Source organism: Cryptomeria japonica, unplaced genomic scaffold (assembly GCF_030272615.1).
Source record: "Cryptomeria japonica unplaced genomic scaffold, Sugi_1.0 HiC_scaffold_218, whole genome shotgun sequence".
In the NCBI taxonomy this organism is placed as follows: Eukaryota; Viridiplantae; Streptophyta; class Pinopsida; order Cupressales; family Cupressaceae; genus Cryptomeria; species Cryptomeria japonica.
This window is the reverse complement of record NW_026729040.1, coordinates 202,501-220,000: the sequence shown is the minus strand read 5'-3', so window position 1 is coordinate 220,000 and position 17,500 is coordinate 202,501. Positions and strand designations below refer to the sequence as shown.

The 17,500-nt window shown below is 59.7% G+C and overlaps 1 non-coding gene across 1 annotated transcript; it reads left to right on the top strand.

Annotated features, from left to right (window-relative positions):
* Positions 1-12,989: 12,989 nt before the first annotated feature.
* LOC131868775 (5S ribosomal RNA) lies at positions 12,990-13,108 on the top strand. Its single transcript, XR_009367215.1, has one exon. It is a non-coding gene; the product is annotated as a 5S ribosomal RNA (ribosomal RNA).
* Positions 13,109-17,500: the final 4,392 nt, after the last annotated feature.

The window sequence follows — 17,500 nt, the reverse complement described above, 5'->3', positions numbered from 1 at the left end:
AGCTCGACGAGGCATGAAGCACCCACGGGAGCCGGAGCATGACGATGCAGAGTCTCGGTTCACAGGAGCCTGGGAAGAACATCCCGTACGGAACCCTTTACCCGAAAACATCCGAACCGCACATGCTCGCGACAGTCCTGCCGTTAGAGAATGCACCGTGCACGCGACCGAGTAAGGCCACTCAGAGACATCCATTTCCCAGGTATATGCCCCCTACGCACTTTTGGTGGCGCAACTCGCACGAACAGTCCCACCTCGACCCCGTAAACAAGCTTTTTTGCCTCGAAGAGTTCGTCGGAGACGAAGAAGCAACCTTCAGTGCAAACGTAGCACTCTTTTGTGCAACCGCCCAAACAACGCCCCCTCTACCCTCTGTCGAAACACTCGGCATTGCTGCTCCCTAAGGTGAGCTTCTCCTCATAGGCAATTCCGCTCTTATCCGGTCACGTTTGTGTGCCCGAATTTCGCAAGGCAACCTCCATGGGACATGGAAAAGACTCGAGAAGAGAGCTCGCTCACGGGAGAGAGAAGCCAAGGAGACCACGAGAGTGCTGAGAGTGGGACAGCGCTGAATAGGCGGGAGAAGCCTGCGCGTATAAACGGAGATATATATCCAATTGCAACGAAGGAACGTGCCAAAGATCGAGAACAATGGCAGAAATGCTAGTAACGTGCACTTCGGGACCAACGCATCACCGGAAGACAACCGCCAAACATCGAAAGAGTCGCGATGCTCCGCAACCTACGTGCAAAGCGGTCGCACACCGGGTAAGGGAGTGAGAGCCCCAAACATAGCTGGGCGAGGCGCTCACTCCGCTCTTTAATATCTCGTTAATACCGCCAAGGAAATGGCACAAGCACACACACACAAGCATCCTCGGAAGAGGACAGTTCGAGTGACAGGTCAAATCCAAGAGTTCCGAAGACTACCTCCAGGAACAATCGGGAACAAGACCGATTACAAGTCGTCGAGTCTGTTACTGGGCGAACACGAGATGCGCACAGGAAATCGATCAGCCCTCACAATGGCCCAAGGCCAGAGATCGGACTGCTACGATTTACCCCAACAATCATCGTGCCACTCTTCGCAGAGAGGTGATAGACGCCAACGAGCCCGCGCATAGCAATCGAGGTGTAAAAAGGGCGTTGAAGGCAGGAAGCCTGGACGAAAGAGGCTACGAGGTCACCTCGAAGCGGTCTAAGAATCGGGCGCACTTGGGGCGACTACCAGTGCCAACCCCTTATCCCGCGGTGCGTCCGACACACAGAAATTTCCAAGGCGGCCAAGGAGCCTCCCCGCATAGCAATCGGGGTGTGAGGTTACGGATGCAGCATTGATAGCAATCGAGGTGTGAGGCGAAGGATGCAGAAGTGAGAGCCGAGGGATGTAGCAGAGATAGCAATCGGGGTGTGTGATGCAGAAGAGATAGCAATCGAGGTGTGCGGTGGGAAGGGCCCAGCAGCCAGAATGCATGAAGCGACGGATGAAGCAGTGATGACAACCGGGCTGTGAGGAGAGGAGGGATGCAGCCAAGAAAGCAATCAGGGCTCGAGGCAAGGGATGCATCAAGGATAGCAATCATGTTGTGAGGCGAGATTCCAAAGGCTAAACGTGAGAGGCTGCAGGGTCGACTCAGAGAGGTCTATGCATGTGAGAGGCTGAAAGCAAGGTCGACTCGGAGCGGTCTATGCATCGGGCGCGCTTGGGGCGACTACCAGTGCCAACCCCTTATCCCGCGACGCGTCCGACAAAGAGAACGTTCCAAGGCGGCAGAGGAGGTTACCAGCCGAAGGATGCAGTAGCAATAACAGGTATAGTTCCGCGGCGGCCGAGAAGACTCACCGCATAGGAATCGGGATGCGAGGCGAGGGATGCGGCGGGAAGGCCCCGACGGCTAAACGGAAGAGGCTGCAGGGCCGCCTCGGAATGGTCCAAGCATCGGATGCGATTGGGACGACTACCAGTGCCAACCCCTTATCCCGCGATGCGTCCGATACACAGATAGTTCCAAGGCGGCCGAGGAGCCTCACCGCATATCAATCGGGGTGCGAGGCGAGGGATGGGGCGGGAAGGCCCCAACGGCTAGACGGAAGAGGCTTTAGGGCCACCTCGGAATGGTCCAAGCATCGGACGCGCTTGGGGCGACTGCCAGTGCCAACCCCTTATCCCGCGATGCGTCCGATACACAGATGGTTCCAAGGCGGCCGAGGAGCCTCACCGCATAGCAATCGGGGGTGCGAGGCGAGGGATGGGGCGGGAAGGCCCCAACGGCTAGACGGAAGAGGCTTCAGGGCCGCCTAGGAATGGTCCAAGCATCGGACACGCTTGGGGCGACTACCAGTGACAGCCCCCTATCCCGCGATGCGTCCGATACGAAGATGGTTCCAAGGCGGCCGAGGAGCCTCACCGCATAGCAATCGGGGTGCGAGGTGGGGGATGCGGCGAGATGGCCCCAACGGCTAGACGGAAGAGGCCACAGGGCCGCGTCGGAATAGTCCAAGCATCGGACGCGCTTGGGGCGACTACCAGTGACAACCCCTTATCCCGCGATGCGTCCGATACGAAGATAGTTCCAAGGCGGCCGAGGAGCCTCACCGCATAGCAATCGGGGTGCGAGGTGGGGGATGCGGCGAGATGGCCCCAACGGCTAGACGGAAGAGGCTGCAGGGCCGCCTCGGAATAGTCCAAGCATCGGACGCGCTTGGGGCCACTACCAGTGACAACCCCTTATCCCGCAATGCGTCCGATACGAAGATAGTTCCAAGGCGGCCGAAGAGCCTCACCGCATAGCAATCGGGGTGCGAGGTGGGGGATGCGGCGAGATGGCCCCAACGGCTAGACGGAAGAGGCCACAGGGCCGCCTCGGAATAGTCCAAGCATCGGACGCGCTTGGGGCGACTACCAGTGACAACCCCTTATCCCGCGATGCGTCCGATACGAAGATAGTTCCCAGGCGGCCGAGGAGCCTCACCGCATAGCAATCGGGGTGCGAGGCGAGGGATGCGGCGAGATGGCCCCAAAGGCTAGACGGAAGAGGCTGCAGGGCTGCCTCGGAATAGTCCAAGCATCGGACGCGCTTGGGGCGACTACCACTGCCAACCCCTTATCCCGCGATGCGTCCGATACACAGATAGTTCCGAGGCGGCCGAGGAGGTGGGGGATGCAGCGAGATGGCCCCAACGGCTAGACGGAAGAGGCTGCAGGGCCGCCTCGGAATAGTCCAAGCATCGGACGCGCTTGGGGCGACTACCAGTGACAACCCCTTATCCCGCGATGCGTCCGATACACAGATAGTTCCGAGGCGGCCAAGGAGCCTCACCGCATAGCAATCGTGGTGCGAGGTGGGGGATGCGGCGAGATGGCCCCAACGGCTAGACGGAAGAGGCTGCAGGGCCGCCTCGGAATGGTCCAAGCATCGGATGCGCTTGGGGCGACTACCACTGCCAACCCCTTATCCCGCGATGCGTCCGATACACAGATAGTTCCAAGGCGGCCGAGGAGCCTCACAGCATAGCAATCAGGGTGCGAGGCGAGGGATGCGGCGAGAAAGCCCCAACGGCTAGAGGGAAGAGGCTTCAGGTCCGCCTCGGAATGGTCCAAGCATCGGACGCGCTTGGGGCGACTACCAGTGACAACCCCTTATCCCGCGACGCGTCCGATACACAGATAGTTCCAAGGCGGCCGAGGAGCCTCACCGCATAGCAATCGGGGTGCGAGGCGAGGGATGCGGCGAGAAGGACCCAACGGCTACACGGAAGAGGCTTCGGGGCCGCCTCGGAATGGTCCAAGCATCGGACGCGCTTGGGGCGACTACCAGTGACAACCCCTTATCCCGCGACGCGTCCGATACACAGATAGTTCCAAGGCGGCCGAGGAGCCTCACCGCATAGCAATCGGGGTGCGAGGCGAGGGATGCGGCGAGAAGGACCCAACGGCTACACGGAAGAGGCTTCGGGGCCGCCTCGGAATGGTCCAAGCATCGGACGCGCTTGGGGCGACTACCAGTGACAACCCCTTATCCCGCGACGCGTCCGATACACAGATAGTTCCAAGGCGGCCGAGGAGCCTCACCGCATAGCAATCGGGGTGCGAGGCGAGGGATGCGGCGAGAAGGACCCAACGGCTAGACGGAAGAGGCTTCGGGTCCGCCTCGGAATGGTCCAAGCATCGGACGCGCTTGGGGCGACTACCAGTGACAACCCCTTATCCCGCGACGCGTCCGATACACAGATAGTTCCAAGGCGGCCGAGGAGCCTCACCGCATAGCAATCGGGGTGCGAGGCGAGGGATGCGGCGAGAAGGACCCAACGGCTAGACGGAAGAGGCTTCGGGTCCGCCTCGGAATGGTCCAAGCATCGGACGCGCTTGGGGCGACTACCAGTGACAACCCCTTATCCCGCGACGCGTCCGATACACAGATAGTTCCAAGGCGGCCGAGGAGCCTCACCGCATAGCAATCGGGGTGCGAGGCGAGGGATGCGGCGAGAAGGACCCAACGGCTAGACGGAAGAGGCTTCGGGTCCGCCTCGGAATGGTCCAAGCATCGGACGCGCTTGGGGCGACTACCAGTGACAACCCCTTATCCCGCGACGCGTCCGATACACAGATAGTTCCGAGGCGGCCGAGGAGCCTCACCGCATAGCAATCGGGGTGCGAGGCGAAGGATGCGGCGAGAAGGACCCAACGGCTAGACGGAAGAGGCTTCGGGTCCGCCTCGGAATGGTCTAAGCATCGGACGCGCTTGGGGCGACTACCAGTGACAACCCCTTATCCCGCGACGCGTCCGATACACAGATAGTTCCAAGGCGGCCGAGGAGCCTCACCGCATAGCAATCGGGGTGCGAGGCGAGGGATGCGGCGAGAAGGACCCAACGGCTAGACGGAAGAGGCTTCAGGGCCGCCTCGGAATGGTCCAAGCATCGAACGCGCTTGGGGCGACTACCAGTGACAACCCCTTATCCCGCGACGCGTCCGATACACAGATAGTTCCGAGGCGGCCGAGGAGCCTCACCGCATAGCAATCGGGGTGCGAGGCGAGGGATGCGGCGAGAAGGACCCAACGGCTAGACGGAAGAGGCTTCAGGGCCGCCTCGGAATGGTCCAAGCATCGGACGCGCTTGGGGCGACTACCAGTGACAACCCCTTATCCCGCGACGCGTCCGATACACAGATAGTTCCGAGGCGGCCGAGGAGCCTCACCGCATAGCAATCGGGGTGCGAGGCGAGGGATGCGGCGAGAAGGACCCAACGGCTAGACGGAAGAGGCTTCAGGGCCGCCTCGGAATGGTCCAAGCATCGGACGCGCTTGGGGCGACTACCAATGACAACCCCTTATCCCGCGACGCGTCCGATACACAGATAGTTCCGAGGCGGCCGAGGAGCCTCACCGCATAGCAATCGGGGTGCGAGGCGAGGGATGCGGCGAGAAGGACCCAACGGCTAGACGGAAGAGGCTTCAGGGCCGCCTCGGAATGGTCCAAGCATCGGACGCGCTTGGGGCGACTACCAGTGACAACCCCTTATCCCGCGACGCGTCCGATACACAGATAGTTCCGAGGCGGCCGAGGAGCCTCACCGCATAGCAATCGGGGTGCGAGGCGAGGGATGCGGCGAGAAGGACCCAACGGCTAGACGGAAGAGGCTTCAGGGCCGCCTCGGAATGGTCCAAGCATCGGACGCGCTTGGGGCGACTACCGTTGCCAACCCCTTATCCCGCGATGCGTCTGATACACAGATAGTTCCGAGGCGGCCGAGGAGCCTCACCGCATAGCAATCGGGTTGCGAGGCAGATTATTGGGAAGGGAACCCCCTGGGATGCGGCTCAAGCAGTGCCCAAAGGGACTGGAATGCGGAATCACATCGAGAGACCCAAATGCTATACGAGGGCTCAAATCGAATTATCGATTTGGCCACGACATGGACGCATCGGAACGACTACCTTTGCCGAACCACTCGCAATTGCATCCATACCGAAACCAATAGACATTTCCGTTAGAGCCCTCGCATAGCATTCGGGAATCTCGCATGCCCCTCTAAATCGACCAATGCTGGCGCTCAATGAAAATCCGAGCGCTACCACCGTTCGAGCGCCAGCATTGGTCGAGTTAGAGGGGCACGGGGGAGAATGCTCCAGTCAACACCTCCCCTATATAAGTTATTTGTCCGATTCTCGCACAACCGTAGTCTGCCTCGTCGAATCAAACAACGGTCCCAGATTCCGACTTCCGTTCCGTAGAGACCCAAAAGCTAGATGGAGGCTCGCAAGAAAGAGAGTCGGCGCATAGCAATCGGGTTTCTCGAACGTTTAGGGACCGAGCTCACTTGCGGATAGGGCAAAATCCGCCAAGCAACCCAAAAGCTAGACGGGGGCTCGAATCGAATCGCCTAGGCGGCCACAACAACGACGTGTTGGATCGACTACCAGTGCCAAACCATTCAGCAAGACTAGTCTGTGTCGAGGCCGGATAGAGATTCTCAGAGAGCGCCCGCATAGCATTTAGGAGACCTGCCGCGTCCCTCACACTCGACAAATGGTGGTGCACGTTTATAAATCCGAGCGATCCCAACCCTTTCAAGCACCAACATCGGTCGAGATAGAGGGGCACGGAGGGGGCTGCGTGAGACAACACAGTCCCCTATATAAGTTATTTGTCCGATTCTCACACATCCGAAGAATGGTCATCAAATCGGACAACAGCCCAAACTTCCGACTTCCGTCCCAGAAAGCCCAAGAGCTATCTAAAACGTTCATGGCCGGAACTCGATCGCGGCTATACCAGTCCGCCAAGCAACCCAAAAGCTAGACTGGAGCTCTAGTCGAATCACCTCTGTGGCCATTGCAAGGACGTGTTGGAGCGACTACCATTGCCGAACCATTCCGCAGGTCGAGTCCATACCAAGGCCGCATAGAGATTCACGATGAGCTCCTGCATAGCAATCAGGAGACTTGCCGTGTCCATCACAATCGATAAATCCTGGTGCAAGATTTTTGCATCCGAGCGCTCCAACCAGTCGAGCACCAGCATCAATCGACATAAACGGGCACGGGGGGAGGATGCTCGAGAACACTACCTCCCCTATATAAGTTATTTGTCCGATTCTCAAGCAGCCGAAGTCTGGTCATCGAATCGGGTCAAAGACCACAACTTCCGACTTTACCCACAATGCAAGTCATCGAATCGAACATCGGCCCCCGAGTCGGACTCCATGCGTATGTCAGGTCATCGGACCCAAATTCCGCCTTCCTGCGCATGGCGGGCCATCAATATCAACTCGGTCATCGGACCCAAACTCCGCCTTTTTGCGTATGGCACGCCTTCAAATCGGTCATCGGACCCAAATTCCGCCTTCCTGTGCATGGCGGGCCATCAACATCAACTCGGTCATCGGACCCAAATTCCGCCTTTCTGCGCATGGCACGCCATCAACTCGGTCATCGGACCCAAATTCCGCCTTCCTGCGCATGGCAGGTCATCGGACACAAATTCAGACCTCGCCAATATGCCTACGTATCGAATCGGTCATCGGACCCAACTTCCGACTTCATCCATACTGTAGGGTCTTTGAGGTTGGCGCGGTGCGCTCAACCCAGGGAGTCGACCCATCGAAGCATACACCTCCCCTATATAAGCTATTTGTCCGATTCCCACACCTGTGTAGTTTGCACCTCTGACCAGGACATCGACCCCAACTTCCGAACTCGACTGCAACGACGGCACCAGCGCCTTGGTGCGCACCTTGCGACGCACAGTCCCAACATTCGCCTTCCTGCACATGGCAGGTCATCGGACCCAAATTCCGACCTCGCGAGTATGCCTACATATCGAATCGGTCATCGGACCCAACTTCCGACTTCATCCATACCGTAGGGTCTTTGAGGTTGGCGCGGTGCGCTCAACCCGGGGAGTCGACCCAACGAAGCATACACCTCCCCTATATAAGCTATTTGTCCGATTCCCACACCTGTGTAGTTTGCACCTCCGATCAAGACATCGACCCCAACTTCCGAACTCGCCTCCAACGACCGAACCAGCGCCTTGGTGCGCACCTTGCAACGCACAGTGCCAACATTCGCCTTCCTGCACGTGGCAGGTCATCGGACCCAAATTCCGACCTCGCGAGTATGCCTACATATCGAATCGGTCATCGGACCCAACTTCCGACTTCATCCATACCGTAGGGTCTTTGAGGTTGGCGCGGTGCGCTCAACCCGGGGAGTCGACCCAACGAAGCATACACCTCCCCTATATAAGCTATTTGTCCGATTCCCACACCTGTGTAGCTTGCACCTCCGATCAGGACATCGACCCCAACTTCCGAACTCGACTAAAAAGACCGCACCAGCGCCTTGGTGTGCACCTTGCAACGCACAGTGTCAACATTCGCCTTCCTGCACATGGCAGGTCATCGGACCCAAATTCCGACCTCATGAGCATACCTACTAATCGAATTGGTCATCGGACCCAACTTCCGACTTCATCCATACCGTAGGGTCTTTGAGGTTGGCGCGGTGCGCTCAACCTGGGGAGTCGACCCATCGAAGCATACACCTCCCCTATATAAGCTATTTGTCCGATTCCGACACCTGTGTAGTTTGCACCTCCGCTCAGGACATCGACCCCAACTTCCGAACTCGCCTGCAACGACCGAACCAGCGCCTTGGTGCGCACCAAAAGTGCGCACTTTTGGAGGGCACTTTTGTGCGCTCCAAAGGTGCGCACTTTTGGAGGGCACTTTTCTGCGCTCCAAAGGTGCGCACTTTTGGAGGGCACTTTTTGGAGGGCACTTTTCTGCGCTCCAAAGGTGCGCACTTTTGGAGGGCACTTTTTGGAGGGCACTTTTCTGCGCTCCAAAGGTGCGCACTTTTGGAGGGCACTTTTTGGAGGGCACTTTTCTGCGCTCCAAAGGTGCGCACTTTTGGAGGGCACTTTTTGGAGGGCACTTTTCTGCGCTCCAAAGGTGCGCACTTTTGGAGGGCACTTTTTGGAGGGCACTTTTCTGCGCTCCAAAGGTGCGCACTTTTGGAGGGCACTTTTCTGCGCTCCAAAGGTGCGCACTTTTGGAGGGCACTTTTTGGAGGGCACTTTTCTGCGCTCCAAAGGTGCGCACTTTTGGAGGGCACTTTTTGGAGGGCACTTTTCTGCGCTCCAAAGGTGCGCACTTTTGGAGGGCACTTTTTGGAGGGCACTTTTCTGCGCTCCAAAGGTGCGCACTTTTGGAGGGCACTTTTGTGCACTCCAAAGGTGCGCACTTTTGGAGGGCACTTTTCCTGTGCTCCAAAGGTGCACACCTAGGTGAGCACCTTCGACCACACCTTGTAGCACACCAAACTCTGACTTTCGACTTCATCCGCAATGCAGGGTCTTTGAGGTTGGCGCAATGCGCACAACCAGGGGAGTCGACCCATCAAACCCAACACCTCCCCTATATAAGCTATTTGTCTGATTCTCATACATGCGTAGCCTGCAGGAGCAATTAGGACATCGACCCCAACTTTCGGCTTCTAAACGAAAACAAGGTCTTTGAGGTTGGTGTAATGCGAACAACTAGGGGAGTCAACCCATCAAACCCAACACCTCCCCTATATAAGCTATTTGTCTGATTCTCATACATGTGTAGTCTACAGGAGCAATTAGGACATCGACCCCAACTTTTGACTTCTTAACGAAAACAAGGTCTTTGAGGTTGACGTAATGCGCACAACCAGGGGAGTCGACCCATCAAACCCAACACCTCCCCTATATAAGCTATTTGTCCGATTCTCATACATGTGTAGCCTGCAGGAGCCATTAGGACATTGACCCCAACTTTTGACTTCTTAACGAAAACAAGGTCTTTGAGGTTGGCGTAATGCGCACAACCAAGGGAGTTGACCCATCAAACCCAACACCTCCCCTATATAAGCTATTTGTCTGATTCTCATACATGTGTAGCCTGCAACAACGATTAGGACATCCACCCCAACTTCTGAATTCGTCTGCGTTGACCGCACCAAAGGTGCACGCCTTGGTGCTCACCAAAATCCGACTTCCGACTTCTTCTGCTATGCGGGGTCTTTGAGGTTGGCGCAGTGCGCACAACCAGGGGAGTCAACCCACCGAATGCAACACCTCCCCTATATAAGCTATTTGTCTGATTCTCATACATGCGTAGACTGCAGCAATGATTAGGACATCCACCCCAACTTTTGACTTCTTAAACAAGACAGGGTCTTTGAAGTTGGTGCAGTGCACACAACCAGGGGAGTCGACCCATCAAACGCAACACCTCCCCTATATAAAGCTATTTGTCCGATTCTCATACGTGTAGTCTGCAGCAGCGATTAGGACATCGACCCCAACTTCCGAATTCGTTTGCATTGACCGCACCAAAGGTGCACGCCTTGGTGTGCACCCTGGAGTGCACTTTGGTGCTCACCTCGGTGCACACTTTGGTGTGCACCTCGGTGTGCACCAAAGGTGCGCACCTTGGAGCGCACCAAAGGTGTACACTTTGGAGCGCACCACATAGGGTCTTTGAGAGGTTGGCGCAGTGCGCACACCAAGGTGGGTGTTGAGGTGCGTGCCGAGGTGGGTGGGTGCTAGGGTGCGCTCCATGGTGGGTGCCAGGGTGGGTGCGTGCTAGGGTGGATTCCAAAGAGGGTCATAGGGTGGGTGCCAAGGTGGGTTGGTGATATAGTGGGTTCAAAGGTGGGTACTAGGGTGGGTTCCAAGGTGGGTCACAAGTTGGGTGCCAGGATGCGTGGGTGTTAGGTTGGGTGCCAAGGTGGGCTCCTGCGTGGGTGGGTGCTAGGGTGGGTTTCAAGGTGGACGCGAGGGCGGGTGCCAAGGTGGGTAACAAGTTGGGTGTTAGGATGGGTGAGTGCTAGAGTGGGTGCCAAGGTGGGTGGGTGCTAAGGTGGATGCCAAGGTGGTTCACAGGGTGGGTGGGTTCTAGGGTGAGTTCCAAGGTGGGTCACAGGTTCAGTGCTAGGGTGGGTGTCAAGGCGGGTGTCGAGGTGCCTGGGTGCTAGGGTGTGGATGCCAATGTGGGTCATAGGGTGGGTACTAGGGTGGGCTGCAATGTGGGTGCCAAGGTGGGTAACATGCTCGGTGGGTTCTAAATTGGGTGCCAGGGTGGGTGTGCACCCACCTTGCCCGAGGTGGGTGCCAAGGTGCCAGTGTGGGTGGGTGCTAAGGTGGATGCCAAGGTGGGTGAGAAGGTGGGTGATAGGTTGAGTGGTAGGATGGGTGGGTGCCAAGATGGGTCACAGGGTGGGTGCAAGGGTGGGTAGGTGCTAGGGTTGGTGTCAGGGTGGGTGGGTGCTAGGTTGGGTTCCAAGGTGGGTGCGAGGGTGAGTGTCAAGGTGGGTCACAGGTTAGGTGCTAGGATGGGTGAGTGCTAGGGTGCAAAGGTGCCAGGGTGGGTGCTAGGATGGGTCGATGCTAGGGTGAGTGGCAAGGTGGGTCCACAAGTGTCAAGGTGGGTGCCGAGGTGGGTGCCAAGTCGGCGACTGCTATGGTGGATGCCAAGGTGGGTCACGGGGTGGGTGCCAAGTTGCTAGGTTGGGTTCCAAGGTGGGTGCCAACGTGGGTGCTAGGGTGCGTGGGTTAAAGGGTGTGTCACAACGTGGGTGCCAGGATGGGTGCGCACCCACACTGGCCAAGACGGGTGCGGGTGCAAGGTTGGGTTCCAAGCCCGGTCACAGGCTGGGTGCTAGGATGGGTGGGTGCCAAGGTGGGCACCAGGGTGGGTGCACCCACCCTGGCCAAGGTGGGTCACGGGGTGGGTCCTAGGGTGGGTAACGGGGTGGGTACTAAGGTGCGTGCCAAGGTGGGTCATAGGGTGGGTGCCAAGGTGGGCACCAGGGTGGGTGTGCACCAACCCTAGCCAGGGTAGGTCACGGGGTGGTTGTCGGGGTGGGCGTCAAGGAGCCAAGGTGGGTGGCAAGTAGCCAAGTTGCGTGCCAAGGTGGGTGTCGGGGTGGGTGCCAAGGATCCAAGGTGGGTGCCAAGGAACCAAGGTGGGTGTCTGGGTGGGTGCCGAGGTGGGAGCCAGGGTGGGTCCCAAGGTGAGTGCAAAGGTGGGTGCCAGGGTCAAGGTGAGTGCCAATGTGGGTTCCAAGGTGCCAGGGTCAGGGTGAGTGCCAATGTGGGTTCAAAGGTGCTAAGTTGGGTGCGAGGTTGGGTGCGAGGGTGGGTGGGTGCCAAGGTGTGCTAGGTGGAAGCCCGGGTGGGTCGGCATCCCATGGGTGTCGAGTTGGGTGCCTGATGGGTGCTTCTTGTCAAGTTTTAGTCGTCGGGACTCATTTCGAGCCTTAGAGGTCGTTTCTTGTCCGGTTGCCCTGTCTTCGACCTGGGAACCCAATTTTGGTCCTCGGGTCCCATTTTTTTTTGTCTCGCATCCCACTTTTGGCCTGTGGCCTTTTCGGGGTCGATTCTCGTTTTGGGCATCAGAGCATGTTTCTTCTCCTAAAACCCAATATTTGTTTATTAAGTCTCGGAACACATTTTTGTTCTCGTGGACCCATCATGGGTCTTGGAACGCATTTGTGGTCCTTGGGTCCCATTTTGCATCCCGAAACTTGTGTTTTGGTGCTTGATCCCTATTTTGGGTGCCCACCTTGCACCAAGTGCGCACCCGGGGCAAACCGAGCGCCTTGGTGCACCGGGGCAAGATCGAGCGTGCACCCGAGGCGCCCCGAACATGCACCAAGGTGCACTCGGCCCACATGTGAGCGCAGGTCGTTGCGCCCGAGGTGGTGTGTGGGCACCGCGTTGCAGACGGGACACTGCACGCACACGACGCCCCCTCCAGGTGCACGCACGTAGGCCGGGCCGGGTGCACACCCGACGCCCTAGCAAGGTGCGCGCACCCGGGCAGGGCTCACACTTGGCGAACGGGGCGCACTTCGCGAGGGAGGGTGTGCACCTCGACGGGGGTGGGTGGCCGGGGTGGATTCGCACGTGGGTCGCGGTTTGCTAAGTACACACTGCGACAAGCTCATAACGGGTGCGATCATACCAGCGTTAGTGCACCGGATCCCATCAGAACTCCGCAGTTAAGCGCGCTTGGGCCGGAGTAGTACTGGGATGGGTGACCTCCCGGGAAGTCCCGGTGTTGCACCCTTTTTTAGTTTTTCGCCGGGCGTCGCAATGCTATTTGAATAAACCTTTTGCCCGTTTGCGTTCTCGTCGGGGCCGGGCCGGGCCGGGGTGCGCTGCCCGCACTACCGCGCGCGCGGGGGCGACACCGAGCGCGCACCCGAGGCGCCCCGAGCACACAGGCCACGGTGCAACCCGGGCGTTGTGCGCGCACCCCGGTGCGCCCGAGGTGCTGCGCGCGCACCCAGGTGAAATCGGTGTGCACCTCGGCCAGTGCGCGCTCGGTCGAGTCGCGCACGTTGGCCAAGGTGCACGGTGATGTTTCTTACTCTAAGGTTCCGCACCAGACGCCCGGGACAGGTGAGCGAAGCTGGGCGGGGCCGGGTGCGCGGCCGGGGCAGGTGCACGCAGCTGGAGAGAGCTTTGGAGCACACTTCGGAGCGCACCAATGATGCGCTCCATTCAAAAGTTTCCTGAAAAGGCAAAAAAAGTTGAGATTATAGAATTTCCCACTTGAGAGATTGTAAAAAAAAAAAATTTAAAATGAAGGAAACGCGGGTGCCAAGGTGTGCGCAGCCCAGCCAAGGTGTGCGCACCAAGGCGCCCACCCTGGCGAAGGTGCACGCAAGGTGCGCACCCGAGGCAAACCGGACAATTAACCCAACTTTCGACTTCGCGCGCACCTTGGAGCGCACTTCGGAGCGCTCCTTGGTGCGCACCAATCTTGGGCACCTCGGAGTGCACCATGGCGCCCACCAAGGTGCGCACCCGGGGCAAACCGAGCTCCGACTTCGTGCGCACCTTGGAGCGCACGAAAGGTGCGCACCATGGCGCCCACCAAGGTGCGCAGCCCAGCCAAGGCGTGCGCATCAAGGTGCGCACCCTGGCGAAGGTGCGCACCCGGGGCAAACCGAGCTCCGACTTCGTGCGCACCTTGGAGCGCACAAAAGGTGCGCAACCCAGCCAAGGTGTGCGCACCCCGGTCAAACCGAGCTCCGAATCGTGCGCACCAGAGGTGCACGCCATCGTGCGCACCTTGGAGCACACTTCGGAGCCCTCCTTGGTGCGCGCCGATGTTGCGCACCTCGGAGCGCACCCGGGGAAAACAATGCAATTAACCCGACTTTCGACTTCGTGGGCACCTCGGAGCGCTCTCGGGTTCGCACCTCGGAGCACACCGAGGTGCGCACCTTTGATGCGCTGCCTTCACCAATTTCCAGAAAAGGCAAGAAAACATTGAGAAGGTGTGCGCACCGAGGTGCCCACCCTGGCGAAGGTGCACGCGAGGTGCGCACCCGGGGCAAACCGGGCTCCGACTTCGTGCACGCCGCACCTTGGAGCACACTTCGGAGCGCTCCTTGGTGCGCACCAGGGCGCGCAACCCAGCCGAGGTGCCCACCCCGGCGAAGGTGCACGCGAGGTGCGCACCCGGGGCAAACCGGGCTCCGACTTCGTGCACGCCATGGTGCCCACCGCGGCGAAGGTGCACGCGAGGTGCGCACCCGGGGCAAACCGGGCTCCGACTTCGTGCACGCCGCACCTTGGAGCACACTTCGGAGCGCTCCTTGGTGCGCACCATGGTGCCCACCAGGGCGCGCAACCCCGCCGAAGGTGCACGCGAGGTGCGCACCCGGGGCAAACCGGGCTCCGACTTCGTGCACGCCGCACCTTGGAGCACACTTCGGAGCGCTCCTTGGTGCGCACCATGGTGCCCACCAGGGCGCGCAACCCCGCCGAAGGTGCACGCGAGGTGCGCACCCGGGGCAAACCGGGCTCCGACTTCGTGCACGCCATGGTGCGCACCGCGGCGAAGGTGCGCACCCGGGGCAAACCGGGCTCCGACTTCGTGCACGCCGCACCTTGGAGCACACTTCGGAGCGCTCCTTGGTGCGCACCAGGGCGCGCAACCCAGCCGAGGTGCCCACCCCGGCGAAGGTGCACGCGAGGTGCGTACCCGGGGCAAACCGGGCTCCGACTTCGTGCACGCCGCACCTTGGAGCACACTTCGGAGCGCTCCTTGGTGCGCACCATGGTGCCCACCAGGCCGCGCAACCCAGCCAAGGTGTGCGCACCAAGGTGCACGCGAGGTGCGCACCCGGGGCAAACCGGGGTCCGACTTCGTGCACGCCGCACCTTGGAGCACACATCGGGGCGCTCCCGGGTTCGCACCGGCGTTGCGCACCGTGGTGGGCACCTCGGAGCACACCAAGGTGGGCAGCGAGGTGCGCACCTTTGATGCGATGCCTTCACTAATTTCCATAAAAGGCAAAAAAAAAACGAGATTTTAAAATTTCCGTTTTGAAAGATAGTGAGAAAAAGGGAATGCTGGTGCCATCTTGAGCCCGCCCTGGTGCGCAGCCCAGCCAAGGTGTGCGCACCAAGGTGCCCACCCTGGCGAAGGTGCGCGCCCGGGCAATTAACCCAACTTCCAACTTCGCGCGCGCCAGGGTGGGAGCGCACCCAACAACCGGGCCTGGGAAGAGCCAATGCGAGAAACCCCACCAAACGCTCTGACAAAAAAAGAGGGGGCGCTCCAGTAACCCCGCTTCGGAGCGCACCCTGGGCAAACCCAGCCAAGGTGCCCACCCCGGCCAAGGTGCAGGCGAGGTGCGCACCCGGGGCAAACCGGGCTCCGACAACGTGCACGCCGCACCTTGGAGCACACTTCGTAGCGCTCCCGGGTGCGCACCTCAGAGCACACCAAGGTGGGCAGCGAGGTGCGCACCTTTGATGCGCTGCCTTCACTAATTTCCAGAAAAGGCAAAAAAAAAAGGAGATTTTAAAATTTCCGTTTTGAAAGATAGTGAAAAAAACGGAACGCGCGTGCCATCTTGAGCCCGCCCTGGTGCGCAGCCCAGGTAAGGTGCCCACCCTGGCAAAGGTGCGCACCCGGGCAATTAACCCTACTTCCGACTTCGTGCGCGCCAGGGTGGCAACCGGGCCTCGGAAGAGCCAATGCGAGAAACCCCACCAAACGCTCCGACAAAAAAAGAGGCGGCGCTCCAATAACCCCGCTTCGGAGCGCAGCCGGGGCAAACCCAGCCAAGGTGCCCACCCCGACGAAGGTGCACGCGAGGTGCGCACCCGGGGCAAACCGGGCTCCGACAACGTGCACGCAGCACCTTGGAGCACACTTCGAAGCACTCCCGGGTGCCCACCGGCGTTGCGCACCGTGGTGGGCAGCGAGGTGCGCACCTTTGATGCGCTGCCTTCACTAATTTCCAGAAAAAGGCAAAAAAAAATGAGATTTTAAAATTTCCGTTTTGAAAGATAGTGAAAAAAAAGGAACGCGGGTGCCATCTTGAGCCCGCCCTGGTGCGCAGCCCAGGCAAGGCATGCGCACCAAGGTGCCCACCCGAGGTGCACACCCGGGGCAAACCGGGCTCCGACTTCGTGCAGGCCGCACCTTGGAGCACACTTCGGAGCGCTCCTTGGTGCGCACCATGGTGCCCACCAGGGCGCGCAACCCAGCCAAGGTCTGCACACCAAGGTGCCCACCCCGGCGAAGGTGCACGCGAGGTGCGCACCCGGGGCAAACCGGGCTCCGACTTCGTGCACGCCATGGTGCCCACCGCGGCGAAGGTGCACGCGAGGTGCGCACCCGGGGCAAACCGGGCTCCGACTTCGTGCACGCCGCACCTTGGAGCACACTTCGGAGCGCTCCTTGGTGCGCACCATGGTGCCCACCAGGGCGCGCAACCCAGCCAAGGTGTGCGCACCAAGGTGCACGCGAGGTGCGCACCCGGGGCAAACCGGGGTCCGACTTCGTGCACGCCGCACCTTGGAGCACACATCGGAGCGCTCCCAGGTTCGCACCAGCGTTGCGCACCTTTGATGCGCTGCCTTCACTAATTTCCAGAAAAGGCAAAAAAAAACGAGATTTTAAAATTTCCGTTCTGAAAGATAGTGAAAAAAACGGAACGCGGGTGCCATCTTGAGCCCTTCCTGGTGCGCAGCCCAGGCAAGTTGTGCGCACCAAGGTGCCCACCCTGGCGGAGGTGCGCGCCCGGGGCAATCCGGGCTCCGACTTCGTGCACTGCATGGTGCCCACCAAGGCGCGCAACCCAGCCAAGGTGCCCACCGCAGCGAAGGTGCACGCGAGGTGCGCACCCGAGGTGCACACCCGGGGCAAACCGGGCTCCGACTTCGTGCACGCCGCACCTTGGAGCACACTTCAGAGCGCTCCTTGGTGCGCACCAGGGCGCGCAACCCAACCAAGGTCTGCACACCAAGGTGCTCACCCCGGCGAAGGTGCACGCGAGGTGCGCACCCGGGGCAAACCGGGCTCGGACTTCGTGCACGCCGCACCTTGGAGCACACATCGGAGCGCTCCCGGGTTCGCACCAGCATTGCGCACCTTTGATGCGCTCCAATAACCCCACTTCGGAGCGCACCAGAAACCCCACTGGACGCTTGG